This window comes from Cupressus sempervirens, chromosome 7 (assembly GCF_028749045.1).
Source record: "Cupressus sempervirens isolate cs-2001-9-10 chromosome 7, ASM2874904v1, whole genome shotgun sequence".
NCBI lineage: Eukaryota > Viridiplantae > Streptophyta > Pinopsida > Cupressales > Cupressaceae > Cupressus > Cupressus sempervirens.
In genome coordinates this window covers 287,893,927-287,907,817 of record NC_143124.1, presented here as the reverse complement: position 1 = coordinate 287,907,817, position 13,891 = coordinate 287,893,927, and positions in this window count along the sequence as shown.

The following is a 13,891-nucleotide window of genomic DNA, read 5'->3' as shown; positions in this document are numbered from 1 at the left end:
CCACACCCTTTCCATCCATTTTGGGTCCTTACATACCTAATATGAATCCTTTATCCCCTCCATCTATTTTGGGACCTACACCTTCCCCGTTTCCATCTATTTTGGGCCCATATCCTTCCTTCCCTCCATCCATTTTGGGCAATTATATCCATCCATATTATGTTCCAATGCATCCTTCCATCCCCTCAAATCCACCAGCTAGATCATCAAAGGCACTCACCCTTGAATCCCTTCCAACCTTTAAACCCTATCACTCCATCAATTATCCCTCCATCTCCTCCATGCTCTTGTTCCCATCCCATGGCTAATAGAAGCATATTGGATGCCAAAATTCAAAAGCATAAATCCAAAAATCCACAAAAATCCAAGTCTCAACATGTCCCTTCTAAAATACATGTTCCAAACAAGAAACATTTAATCCCAATCAAAGAAAAAGTCAAGAGGCCACAAAAGTCCTAGCTAAAAAAGTCAAAAATCATGTGGATACCCAAGATGCTCATAAAAGAAATGCATCTCAAAGAAAAATCTCAATTGGCATCCATTCATGCTACTCAAAAAGCCTCATCCATCCATCCTTCATCCAAATCCCCATATAAGCATCCTTCATCCCCCCAATCCACTTTTAGTCCATATGCTTCTTATCCTAAATTTCCCATCCTCCATCTTCCAACTCTAATTTTAGTCCTTATCTTTCTCTTCCTCCATTTTCTCCTCAACCTCGCTCAAAACCATCTTTCCCACTACTTTATCACCTCTTAAGGTGTGTGCCAATGATGATCTTTCCATTTTCCTCATCCATTTACCCACAAGCCTTATGTCTTTGCATCCATTATTTGTCAAACTCCCACCCACCATTTTACTTGTTCAATCCAATCCTTTTTCATCCATCCTACCAACATCTATGAGCCAAAAATAGCTAAAGAAAGCCAAAATCATTCCAGCTAAGTCCAAAGTCAAAAATTCAAAAAAAATAATAAAAAAGAATAAAGCATCCACTGGTGAAAACTTGGCAATTCAAGTGCCTTGGACAAGTACCATGATGAAAACTTGGCAAACAAGCATCATGTGTAATCTCACCATCCCCAGCTTAGCCTATCACCCTCATGCTTTTGGTCATCTCTTGACATCCAACTCCATCTTCCAATCTATCCACCTATCCTCCACCCTCCATCTTCCATCTCACACCATCCACTTATCTCCTGCAGCTTCAGCCAACCATCCCAGCTATCATCCATCTCCCTAGCCCCTTCAGCTTTTTCCATCCTAGCTTCAATCCTATCACATCCATCATAAGACCTCCTTTCACATGTTATCTTCTAATTGGGGGCACTATATTCCTTGGAGATCTTGTCTTGTCCATCCTCCCTTGTCATTGGTATCTAGCTCTAGGCTATCCTCATGCAAACCCAATGTCATCTCTTTATATCCATCATAATCTTAGCTATCTACCATCCTATCCAGCCATATCATCCTGCTCCTCTAGCTATCCTTGGTCACAAAATCTCTCATCATCATTGGATGCATCCTACCAAATCCATATCTTTCACTATCACCCCATCCTTAGCTTTTGCATCTTGCACAACATTGAACCATCCCGCTATCCTATCATCCTGAGCTTTTTCCTGCTTGTAACTATCTTGGTCAGCTTCAGCTTGTAAATATCTTGGTCTGTCAACTTGTACATCCTCTTTAGCTTAGTACCATTGTATCTATCCAGCTTTCTTGTCAGTTCCTCCTTGATCAGCATCTTGCACACATCGCACAACCCTTGGTTAGCTATCCCAATGCATCCTTTAGCTAGATCTCCTGTCACCAAAGTGTTATCTTTCTTAGTTCATCTTGCCAGACACATCACTCATCCAAATTCACCAACTTAGGTGCTCTCCGATAGGTCCTTGCAGGATATAGGTTTCTTCATGTCTGATCTTGGTTTGTTAGTACCTCGTCCTACCCGTCTCGTTGGCAAATGGTTCTCTTTTGGATTTTCACTTTCTTTTGATTTAGACTCTTCCCTATTGGGTCTTGAAATATCTTTTCCAAGCAATCTCCTTGTTCCCTCCTCAAGGTTGCCACAATCTTCCATATCATGGTATACTATGAATGGGGCAATCTAAGCCTAAGGTCTTGATCATGTCTTTTGCTTGTTTTCTTTTCTGCTTGTGGGTTACCCAGTGTCATTTCCACACTGCTTCCTCTAGGATTCATGTGTGATACTGGGGCAATCCTTGTGTGTTTGTTTTGAATTAGTTCGTTAGTCCTCTGGATAGTTGGTGAAAAGGCCTTGATGTTCTTGGTAACCTTGGAAATTAACCAACAGTCCTATAGCAAATCTAGTGCTCAACTACATGGTGGTACTTCTCTTTGAAGTATCCCCCTGCTCAAAAAGCTTCAATGGAATCTCTTCATCTCCATTATCCCCCATCCATATCCAACATCTGTCTCTCCTACCCCAGCTTGTACAATCGTATCTCTCAAAATCAATCATTACTCTTAGCTTTAGGGATCCACAATCCTAGTCTTAGAGATCCACCAATCCAATCAATCCACCAAGCCTCATCTTTCGAGATCCACAATCCTAGTCCTAGGGATCTCTGAAACCCATATTTCGCCAATCTGACTCTTTGAAATCCTATTGCATCAGCTTTATAATCCCCTCATCCATTTCCCTATCCTAGATTCATTTTTATAGTGCTCCACTCCTTCATCCTCCACCTTCCCTAAAGTCTTAAGCTTGCTTCCTCTTGTGTATCTGATTCTCCTTTATCATTCTCCCATAGTGAGAGTTTGAGCTAATTCAGCCCCTTCTCTTTGCCAATCTGAGTCTTCTTTCTCATCTCAGATTCTTGTACTTTTCAAGAAGTCGTTGAGCCTCGCTTTCTCTCCCCGCCGCCTTCTTGAGGGGGCATCTTGCAGTCCATTCTCTCCTCTTCTGCTCTAGCCTTGGGCATCTTATTTTCTCATCTTTGATGCCATGCCACTTGTGGTATCACATAAAAGAGGGGCAAAATGTAGACACCTAAAAACTTTTAGAAAATAAAGTATTTTTAATTTCTGAAAAATTTCTGATGACATCGGCATTTATTAATTAATTAATTATTTTATTTATTTATTTATTTTTATGCCATTAAATCCCTTTCTCTTAATTAAAAATATTTAATTAAGGAATCCCTCCCAAAAATGTTTAAATCTTATTTAAACATTATTTCCTTATTTATTAATTATTTAATTAATAAATTGACCAAAAAACCCAAAATAAATAAATAAATTATTTTTTGCCCAAAACTTGGCCAATTTCCTTAAGACCACTAACCTCTTCCAAAATCTTCCAATCCTTCTTTAATTTTGATTAAAGGCTAATTCCATCATTTCCTACCCCTAATCCCAACTCAAAATATTTAATTAAGATTAAATATTAATCCTCATGTTTATTAAAAAAGTTTTAATAAATATCTCCTCAACCCAAACCCTTGAAATAAATAAAACTTTATTTATTTCCTAAAATCTAATTTATCCTCATCCTAAGAAGTTCTAGACTCTTCTAGAAAGTCTTCATCCTCATCCTAGGAAATTCTAGACTATTCTAGAAAGTCTTTATCCTCATCCAACGTCTAGACTCTTCTAGAAGATGTCTTTAAACCTAATCCTAATCCCCTCCTAACCTTGTCACATTCTCTAAACATGGGTTAAGACTTACTAACCCAAGCCAAAGTTAACAAATATCTCCTCCTTCACCCACCCTCATTAAATTCCATCCACTTGCCTATCCCTAAGCTAATCCTAAACCATCCTAATCCACCCTCTAATCATTTGCACAAGCCTAAGCAAGCTTAAAACCCTCCTAATCAAGCCCAAGTCGAAATTTCTCTCATCTCCCTCAAAATATCTCAACCATAAAATTTTATGAAGCCCACTAGGCCATAAATGACTCTTCCAAGCCCTTTTATTGCTCTTACAAGCCATTATGAGGGTCTTTATGAAGATTTTATCCCTTGAGCCTCCTTTGTTGACTCATCCTTCCCCTTTCCTCCATCCTCTCACTCTGTGACATGTGTCACTCTCTGATTGGCTGTAAGGAAGCACAATACATGTGCTCTCTTCTCATGCAATCTGAGCCCTCCATTAGCTTTTTCCCATCCTTGCATCTTAGCCCTCAATCCCTCAAGCCTCTTGCCTATAAATTGGATCTTTCCCCTTTGCAAAATAACACAATCCATGAAGTAAATTCATAATGCCATTTTGAGAAGCCATTTTACATCAAAACCATACACTCACACCCAAATTCCAACTCCATTTGAAGCCCTTTTTGAAGCATAAAGCTTGAGCATACATCCTATCTATTTAGACAAAGCTATTCAACAAGAGAGATTCTCATTGAGAGAGCCCATTAATGGCTCATATTCTCAATTGAGAGCTCATCTTAGTCTATCTTGAAGTTTATGAATTTTGTTTAGTTTGTAGAAGCTTTATTTAAATTTGGTTTCTATCAGCATACTAACATTGCTCATATACAAGGTACACCATCCATGACTTATTACATTCTAATAGTTTTCAATTAGAAACTTAATTAAGTATTACTAAAGTTTGAGTCTTTTAATTTAATCGTCACCATCGTTGACAATCATATAATATCTAAAGTCATAATTCAAGTCATAAAAATAAGACCTATCAACTTGATATCAATATTTCTACAATCTCATTAAAAGATTTTTACATAATTATTAATTAAATCTCTATTACATAACTTAATTATTAATTAAATCTAATTAACTCTCATTAATTGATTTAATTAATAATTGCATAACCATAGCAATGTTCCAATTAATATCAGTTGACTAATAACTAACTATAATTTTGTAAGATAAAAGTCAACTACAATTCATATTAATAGTTCAATAATGGCTTGTTATTATTTATAACAAGTTATAAGAAATCTATAATGATTACATTTGTCACTCTAATGTTTTCTTATCAACCCATATTATTGATAATCAACTATATTCCATTTCATTAACATTAGGATTACTAATAACAAGTTAAAATAAATCTACGATAACATATTCTTTATTATTTTTGCTAATAACGATGTCATTAGCAAATTAAATATAACTTCCTTAAGAATCATTCCTCGGATAAGATTTACCAATAATCAATAGGTAATCATTTGTCCAAAATAATCTTTGATGATTTTAAATATAATGATCACCAACTTCATTAATCTCAATTTCATTCATGATAACATGAATTCATTTCCATTGTATTTCCCCCCCCCCTTAATTTGATTTCAACTAAATTCTTAATACTATATTTCAATTATTAACTAATCTCAATTAGATTGAACTTAATTGAATCAATTAATAATTATATAAACTTATCTATACTATATTTCATTAATAATTAGTTAAATTTAACAATTATTAATAAATAATAACTCACTAATAATTTCAATATTCAATTATAATGATTGATATTCGAATCAATCAATGAATAACAACTAAATCATTAATATCTCTTTTTTTAAAAAAAATTCTCACTTAAAAATCTATTTACTTAAATTGACTAATAATTAATTACACTTCTTCTACTATTAACTGGTCTTAATTAAATTTGATTTAATTAGATTAGATGATAAACCATATAAAACTAATGCATATTAATAAGATTCTAACAAGGGAAGATTGCAATAATATCTTTAATTCATTTCATGCTTTGATATATATTATTTTTCTGAAGTTTAAGCATAAAAAACTCTTAGTTATGAGAAATGGAGAAATATCTGTCCTTGAATAAAATAGTCTGAGTATGATGGCCATATCTCCCTAATGAACTATTGGATCGGGCTGAAATTTAAATATGTTGGAGAGGGCCAAGTTGTGCCACTTCTGACTAGAGCAATTGAATAATTTCAATCACAATAAAAAGTTATGAATGACTGAGTTCGGGTCTATCCAAGGGGCAGCAACAGGACAATTTGTGATGAATTAAGAATTTCCTCTTAAAATAATTATTCTCTAAATTTACCCATTCATCCATCTAATAGGTTTGTCCATACGCATCTGAAAATATAATTTGATAGAAAGATTACATCTAATCATTCGAATTTTCAACTTAGAATTTCTATTTTAATTTCAAATCTTGTCTATCTAATTTCACAATATAAATTTGAACCCAAACCCGATTAAGATATAATTTTCTCCTCAATAGGATCTAGGGTTTTTTGTTATTTTCTTCTCAACCAAATAGCATATCTAGATTCTTATTTCAATTATAGATTTAATCACAGAGAGTATTCAGATACATATAACAAACATGATGAAGACAGGAAGAGAAATAGTGCAAATAGAATATGTGATTATTACAAGTGCACCTGGACAGTAATGCTAATTCGCCATGCCTCATAAGTCCATAGAAAATCTTTTCCTTCTTCATCATTGCAATTCCTCCAAGATCCAAGCCAACCGAGAATCTCCAAGTGACTAGAAGTGCTAGATGAAGCATAGAAGCATGTAGAAAATATATGAACTTCCCCAATGCATGTAAGCTTTGAAGCTTCTATTAAGCTTCTATGAATGCCTGAATATAAATAGCTCTCAAGGAACCTTTGGAATGCTTCTTGAAACTGCTGAAAGGTGTCACCAACTAAGCATGAGTCTTTTCCAACCTTTTTTATGAGTCATAGAGTTATAGACACCTTGTGCTTAATTAATGCACTAACCCTCATGTTGTTGACACATGTTAATTCTCATGCAAGCTTATAACTCCAATTTACTTTTTAAATAATTTCTATTAAATTTTATAACTTTCATTTTAATTTTTATAACTTTTATTATTATTATTTTATTTATTACTTTATTATTATTTTATTTTATAATTATTATTAATTTTAATTTTTAGTTTTCTTTTATTTAATTCTTTTTTCCCAATAATTCACATTTAATTAATTACAATCAAAATATCAAAGATCATGATATTTTATTAAGTTTCTCAAATAAATAATTTATTAATTAAATCTATTTATTAAGACTTAATTAATGGAAAATTCACCATAGACCTCCAAGATAAAATATGAAAACCCATCATAGAAAAAATCATACAAAATAAATCTAAAGGGTTAAAAATTACGAAATATGTCATTCGACACATTCGGTGGGTATTCAACTTTGATACTTGTCCTAACTCACTAGGACAAATGATTTTTAGGTTTGATATTTGGACTTGTGAATTTATCTCCCTTCTCTTATCATTGAGATAATGTGATAGGGTACGCTCATCTTGGCAATTCAGGGAAGTCGATACCTGGTACTTGAAACCTGCATAAAAACCATGCATGTACAAGCACAATATATACTAAACTAAATAGGCAATGGCAGGAAGTGGTGCATCGTGTAGATCCCGACTAGCAAGTGACTACGACTCCCTTCTTTAACCACATCAGACACACCATACAAAAGAAAACACACAAAACACGCACACCATACACATGCAAGTATAGGGTAAGTATCCATAAGAAAACACATATGATAATAAATCATCTTACTAATCATCATTAATAACTGCAAACGCTGAAAATAATCATCATACATACATGAAATGTAGAGTCTAAATAATCTCATCACATATCAACTAAATCCATAGCACAATACCTGATAATCTCATAATAATGTTACTAACCATCAACATGAAACTAGCTCTAAAAGAGTTCAACAATGATAGCAAAATGCGAACCAAGGGCAAGCACTACATGTTAGAAGGTAAATTCCACAATGATAAATAAGTTATGAGATCAATAAAGCTTCTATAAACCTTATTAAATCTTAAATATGTGATCAATATAATTAACAACCATAAGAAGATATAGATACATAATAATACCAGATATGTTAAGTAGGGAAACCCTTGATAAGAGAGAAACCCCTGGTGGGGATGATACCCACAAAATAATGTACTAATATATAAGTTCCTTGTAAGAGGATAGACTTTGTTAATAGGAGAAAAAGAAATATATTTAGTACATACTAGTCCCTATTAGGAGACTTTGAATCCCTATTATGATATTCCAACCTTGTAAGGAGTTGTAGAAGGAAGATGAACCCATTGTCCAAATAGATTCAAGGGAAAGACCACCAAACTCACTATCCAACTGGCCTCTATATTATTCCTTTCTAAATAATAAAAATACAAATAATCATAGAAAGTTTAACTCTTTATTTCTCCTCTTACTATGCGAATACCACACCAAACTACCTTTCAGATCTCCAACTTCACATCATAATGATCCCTTTGATTGCTTACTCGCATTTACCAATCTCACATATAACTACAAAAATTCACAATTCACTTTTACATCACAAGGAAAATAACAATCCTTTATACCATATCCTCAAAATAATTCATTGAGTTGGCCTTGAGGCTTCCTCAATTAATTACAATAGGATCTCATTAAGATAATACAATTTTGATGTTATGGTCAAATCATTTGTCTATTAGTGACTAAACACTTAATCAGTTTGATTATACTACTACCAAGCTTTACAATTACTACTGAGCTTCACATATAGATAGTAGTATATAATGAGCTTTACAGTTGCTACTAAGCTTTAGAGGTAGAATGCAATATAATCTGAGCTTCATTGATCTACCAAGATCCACAAGTAGAAAGTAGAGTCTACCGAGCTCCACAAGAAGAAAGAAGAGTCTAGTAAGCTTCATAGTGTCTACCAAGATCATCAGTGTAAACCATATAGGAAATAATGTTAACTGAGCCCTATACTATTAATTGAGCTTATTGGTGTCTATCAAGCTAGCACTGCTAATGTACCAAAATAAAGGTAGTGTTGACCAAGTTGTAGTGTCAACCAAGCCCCTTAGTATCTACCAAGTCCTTTAGTGTTCACCAAGGGCTAACTAAGTTTGAGCTAATCCTAAGTGATCAATATGGACTGTATATTAGTGTCAAATGATTGCAAGAGCTTGCCAAGTTGACAGTGTTGACAAGTTCCATAACATCACCCAAGTAGTCTTCAAGACTTGAGTTTTAGTAGTGAGTTGACTTTTTAAAATAAGATGAATTGGGCATTATAGCTGACCTTAGAAGGTAATGATTTTGTTTGGTATATATGTAATACATCTTATTATATCCAAATGAGGTGTGTGTAACATGTAAGAAGTGGTATGAGTATGAATTAGAAGAAGGCTTCAAGAAATATAAGGAAAAGAAGAGTCTTATCTATAACAACAAGGTGATCAATTTACAACAAAGGAATTTAATTTAGGAAATTGAGTTGTAGAGATTAGCCACTGATTCATCCTAAGAGTTGCATTGGTCAAATCCTCTAAATAGGTAGATTTAATAGTCTTGTGCTAAATATCGTAACCGAGTGCATACTTAATTTTATTATATAAATCCTTTCACAAGGTGGACCTAACAAACCTTATTGCTCCTAATAGAGCATATCACCAGAAGTGATCAATTGTAAGCTTTAACAATCTAACTTTATACTGCAACCATAAAACTTGTGGGTATCATCCTCACCCTAGTTTTACATTCTATTAGGAAGATTTCAAGGTTACCAAATATTGTGTCAAGTGTTATGAATGTTTTATTTATTTTAGTGTTTCATGCATACAATTAGATCATATTATAATGTGGAGATTTAATTGGTGAATTAAATTATAAGTTATATTGTTCTTGATTCACTCCCCCCTCTCAGTCACCTAGACTATACTACATTTCCAATAGTTGGTTTGAGAGACTTGGTCCTCACATTAGAAGTTTAGCATCTTGAGAAAAGATCATGGGAAATGGAAGTGTATAGACTAGAAAAAGTTATTGAGAATGAAAAGTTGGATTTGCAATTGGCCATGGATCAATTCAAGAAAATGAAGAAGCGTCTCTAAATCATTGAAAAGAAGAAAAGATCTTGCAACACAACTAAATGAAAATCTCTACACAGAAGATAGATTCGAAGACATTTTCCAAGATATAAGTTTAGGAGAAGCTAATTCATCGATTAAATACCTACTTGAGAAAAATCTCACTCTTCATGAAGAATTCAAAAAGATGAAAAGAGAGTGAGAAATTGAATTAGTCAGAATGTGTGAAGACATGGAAAAAAGGAAAAATCTAAAGAAGAGAAGAGATGGCTAATTGAAAAGATAGAAGAAAAGGAAAATGAAATTCATCAACTATCTCTTCAAAAAAATGGATTTGATTGATCAAATCAGTGATGCAAATAGAGATCTTATCAACTTGAGAAAAAATAGTGAAAAGTTGTAGAATGATCTTAGCATAGAAAAAAACAATGAGAGGATGATGAAATCTAAAGAAAGAATGAATCAATCAAATGAGTAAAATCAATTCAAACACAAAGGCAAAGCAGGATTAGGGTACATAGAAGAAAGTGAATCATCTCAACAAGAAGATCAAAAGAATAAAATACATACTTGTAATTATTGTGGAAATACAAGGAATATATCACACAAGTGGTGGAGAAATGGTAAATCAAATTTTAGTGGAAAGAATTATAGTTGCAACAAACATGGACATAGAGCTAGTGAATGCACATAAGAAAACCAAGTTTCAACAAAAGTATTTCAATTGTAACAAACAAGGACACAAATTTTTAGAATGTAAAACCACGAAATATAACCTAGTAGAACAAATTGTTGAATCCATATTTGGTTAGGATTATAACACATGGTACAAGTGTCACTGGCGTGGTGAGTATGGGCACATTAGAAAAAATTGCATAAAACATCACATGAGGAAGAGAGACACTACAAAAAGATGTTTTGTATGCACAAAACTTGGACATATTTCCAAGAACTATATAAGTTGAGGTAGAGTTGAAGATGAAAAGAAAGAAAAATTTTCCAATATCAAAAGTCAAATGAGGAAACAAAGGATAACAAAATCTCATGAGAATACAAGTTAGAGTCCTGAAAATGTTGATACCTAAGTCAATGAGTTGGATGACTCAACCATTTCAAACTAACTATTCATGGAGTAGTGGAACTAAGATTTAGAAGGAGAAATCTCATATTAGTTCTAGTAAGAAAGAAAAAAAATCCAAATCAACATTTTAGATGCACTTGGATCATCACATTAAGATGAAAGTTGAAGCAAAATCTTAGACCTTACCAAGCTAGGTCAGGTTGCAACACCTTATCAAGATAGTTTGGGTTCCAAGAACTTACCAAGATATGTTGAGTTGCATGACCTTACCAAGCTTGGATGTAGATGGTGAGTTGAAGACTTTTTTGATTTGGAGACCTCACCAAGGTTGATGGAATCTACTAGGTTGGACATGATGCCATTAAGCTACTTGAAGTATGACACATTAATGGTGACTTAAAAATATAATTTCGTTAAAAGGAATAAATCAAAGGTTATTATTTCATCGCGAATTTTAGAGCAAAGTGTGATAAGCAGCTTTGAGCCCCTGAGTAATTCAGAGTAGATCTGTCAAATTTAATCCTTGCACTACCAAGAAAAATGGAATCTTCTAGTAGCAAAGTGAAGAAAGGTTCATCAATGTTAGTCTAAGGTGTTGAACGAGAAGCACAAGCATTCAAATTATGTCTAGTGATTGTGGAAGAAATTGACTTAGCTAGATCACAATTTTAAATCCCTCCTAAGGTACTCCTAATTTATGACATCTAGTCATTTTATCATTTTTCAATTTAGGAGTTAGGAACTCTAGAGTTAAACCATGCATTTGTAACATTATGTGTGGATGATAGTTTGAAACCTGAGCACAAACATTTGGAAGAAAAGGGTTTGACCCATATCTTGCACATGTTGAGGGAATTTCATGGAAAGTGGATTAGATATATTCTCAGCCAAGTCCATGAGATGCATATATGGCTTAATCATACTATTCTAATCACAAAGAAGATGATACATAAGATAAGAGGGTTACCTATAACCAGTAAGGAAAAGATTACCAAAACCCTAGGTCTGGTCAAACTAGTAAAGAAGACTCTTTATGAGTGGGATGGCAGAGGTATGAAGTTGAATAGTGAAATAGACATGGAAATAAAATTTAGAATCCGTGTAATTTCCCACAAAGTTTAAAGTTTGAGAAGATTGAACAAAATTTTGTGTGAAGCTATGGACTTGGAATACAAGGTGGTCAAGAAAAATCTATCATTCAACCTTTCTGAGCTACAATTGAATTAGCTGAGCAAAAACATGGAGAGCATCTAAGTGTCAAAGACTAATCCTTGTAAGTTTGGATCACTTTTGACTAGTTATTCTTTTATGTAAAAATAATTTTTTCCTTCCAAAGGCACTATGGTGTGGAAGAAGGATGTAGCTATTATATATCAGATTAATGAATTCATAGATGAAATGTTAGAAAACTTTGAGGGCATCATGGATACATTCTTTGAGACATTCAAGGAGAGAATATAGACTAGATTTAGGATATCCAAATAGATAGTTGATGATTTTGAGAAAGATATATGCTTCCTTATGGACTGTGACAAGGTGTATATATAGATAATAAGGCCAAGGGTAGCATGGGTCAAACCTCTTGGATATGAGGTTAATATTGATGATACAAAGGACATAATTGAGGCTCTTTTAAATGAGCTAGTGGACCTTAAGGAATCATAATTGTGTACCTATAAAGAAGCTAAGGCCAAGATTTACTTTGAAATCAAGCTTCCTCAAGTCCTGAAGAGAGGAAGAAAGAAGTTGGAGAATATTCTAACAACAAGCAAGTAGTATAGCTCCCCTCTTCTATTAACAAAAGGAAAGGGAGATGACATAGAAGAAGAGCAAGGAGGAGAGGAACATATAGAAGAATAAGAACCTAAAGAATAAGAGCCTTCTAAGAAGACACAAAATTCAAGAAGAAGCTCAAATTACAAGATGAAGGTGAAGATGAAGAAGAGTGGCAAGTTATATTTTAGAAATTTTCACTTATCTTGGAAGAAAGACTGAAAAGACTAACAGAAGGAGGAGGAATGTCATACTTTAAGTCTCTTAAGTATGATAGTAGGAGCATGGAAAAGAAGAAGAAAATATAAGAAGCCTTAGTAGATAAAATGGCTAAGTGGAAGTATTCTCTAAGTGAGCTAATTGCTCAAGTTTTAGGTGTTATAATGAAGGAAATTGAACCTTAATGGGAAATGCAGTCAATGTGGCTAGAGACATCAGAGAAAAAACCTTGAGATAGCTTATGCCAAACATTTTTTATAAGAAAGTGAAGGAATCAATGAAGAAGAAGGAACAAAAGGTCATCCCTAAGTTCAATGCATTGTTGATTCTATCAAAAGATATTGAATCGATTGTGAAATCAAACACAATTGCATAGAAGAACATCTATGGATTGCATAAACCTACTAAGGAGGTTGTGAAAATAGATGATGAGAAAGATGATGATAAAATTGATGAAATAGATAATGTTGATGAAGAGGATGATGAGGATCAAGCAGCAAGTGGAGATCTTTCTAGAATACAAAGCAATCAAGACTCTGATTTTGAGAAGATAGAAGTAGAGGTCATGGCCTCCGTCTCATTCTCTCTGAGAAAAGCCTTAGCACCATCTAGCTCAGAGAAGGTTTCTACCAAGTTAATTGAGGTAAACATTGTTCCACCAAGCACCCAATTGATTGTTGGAGCAATTTTACCAAGTGTAATGATGAGTGTTGTTTCCACCACTTTATCTACTAAGAAATAGGCTCCACTCTTCACTGTATTAGGCTAGAAATAATCTCAACAAGTAATAGGAAGTTCTCCTATTGAAACTATTATTTCTCCATTCATAAATATTTTTTCTACATCTATTTTTTCTATTGCTATTTCAATGATAGTTAAGGATAAACATCAACCAAGAACTAAAGATTTGAGTAGAGGAAAATAAATTGTTCCTTCCATTATTCAAAA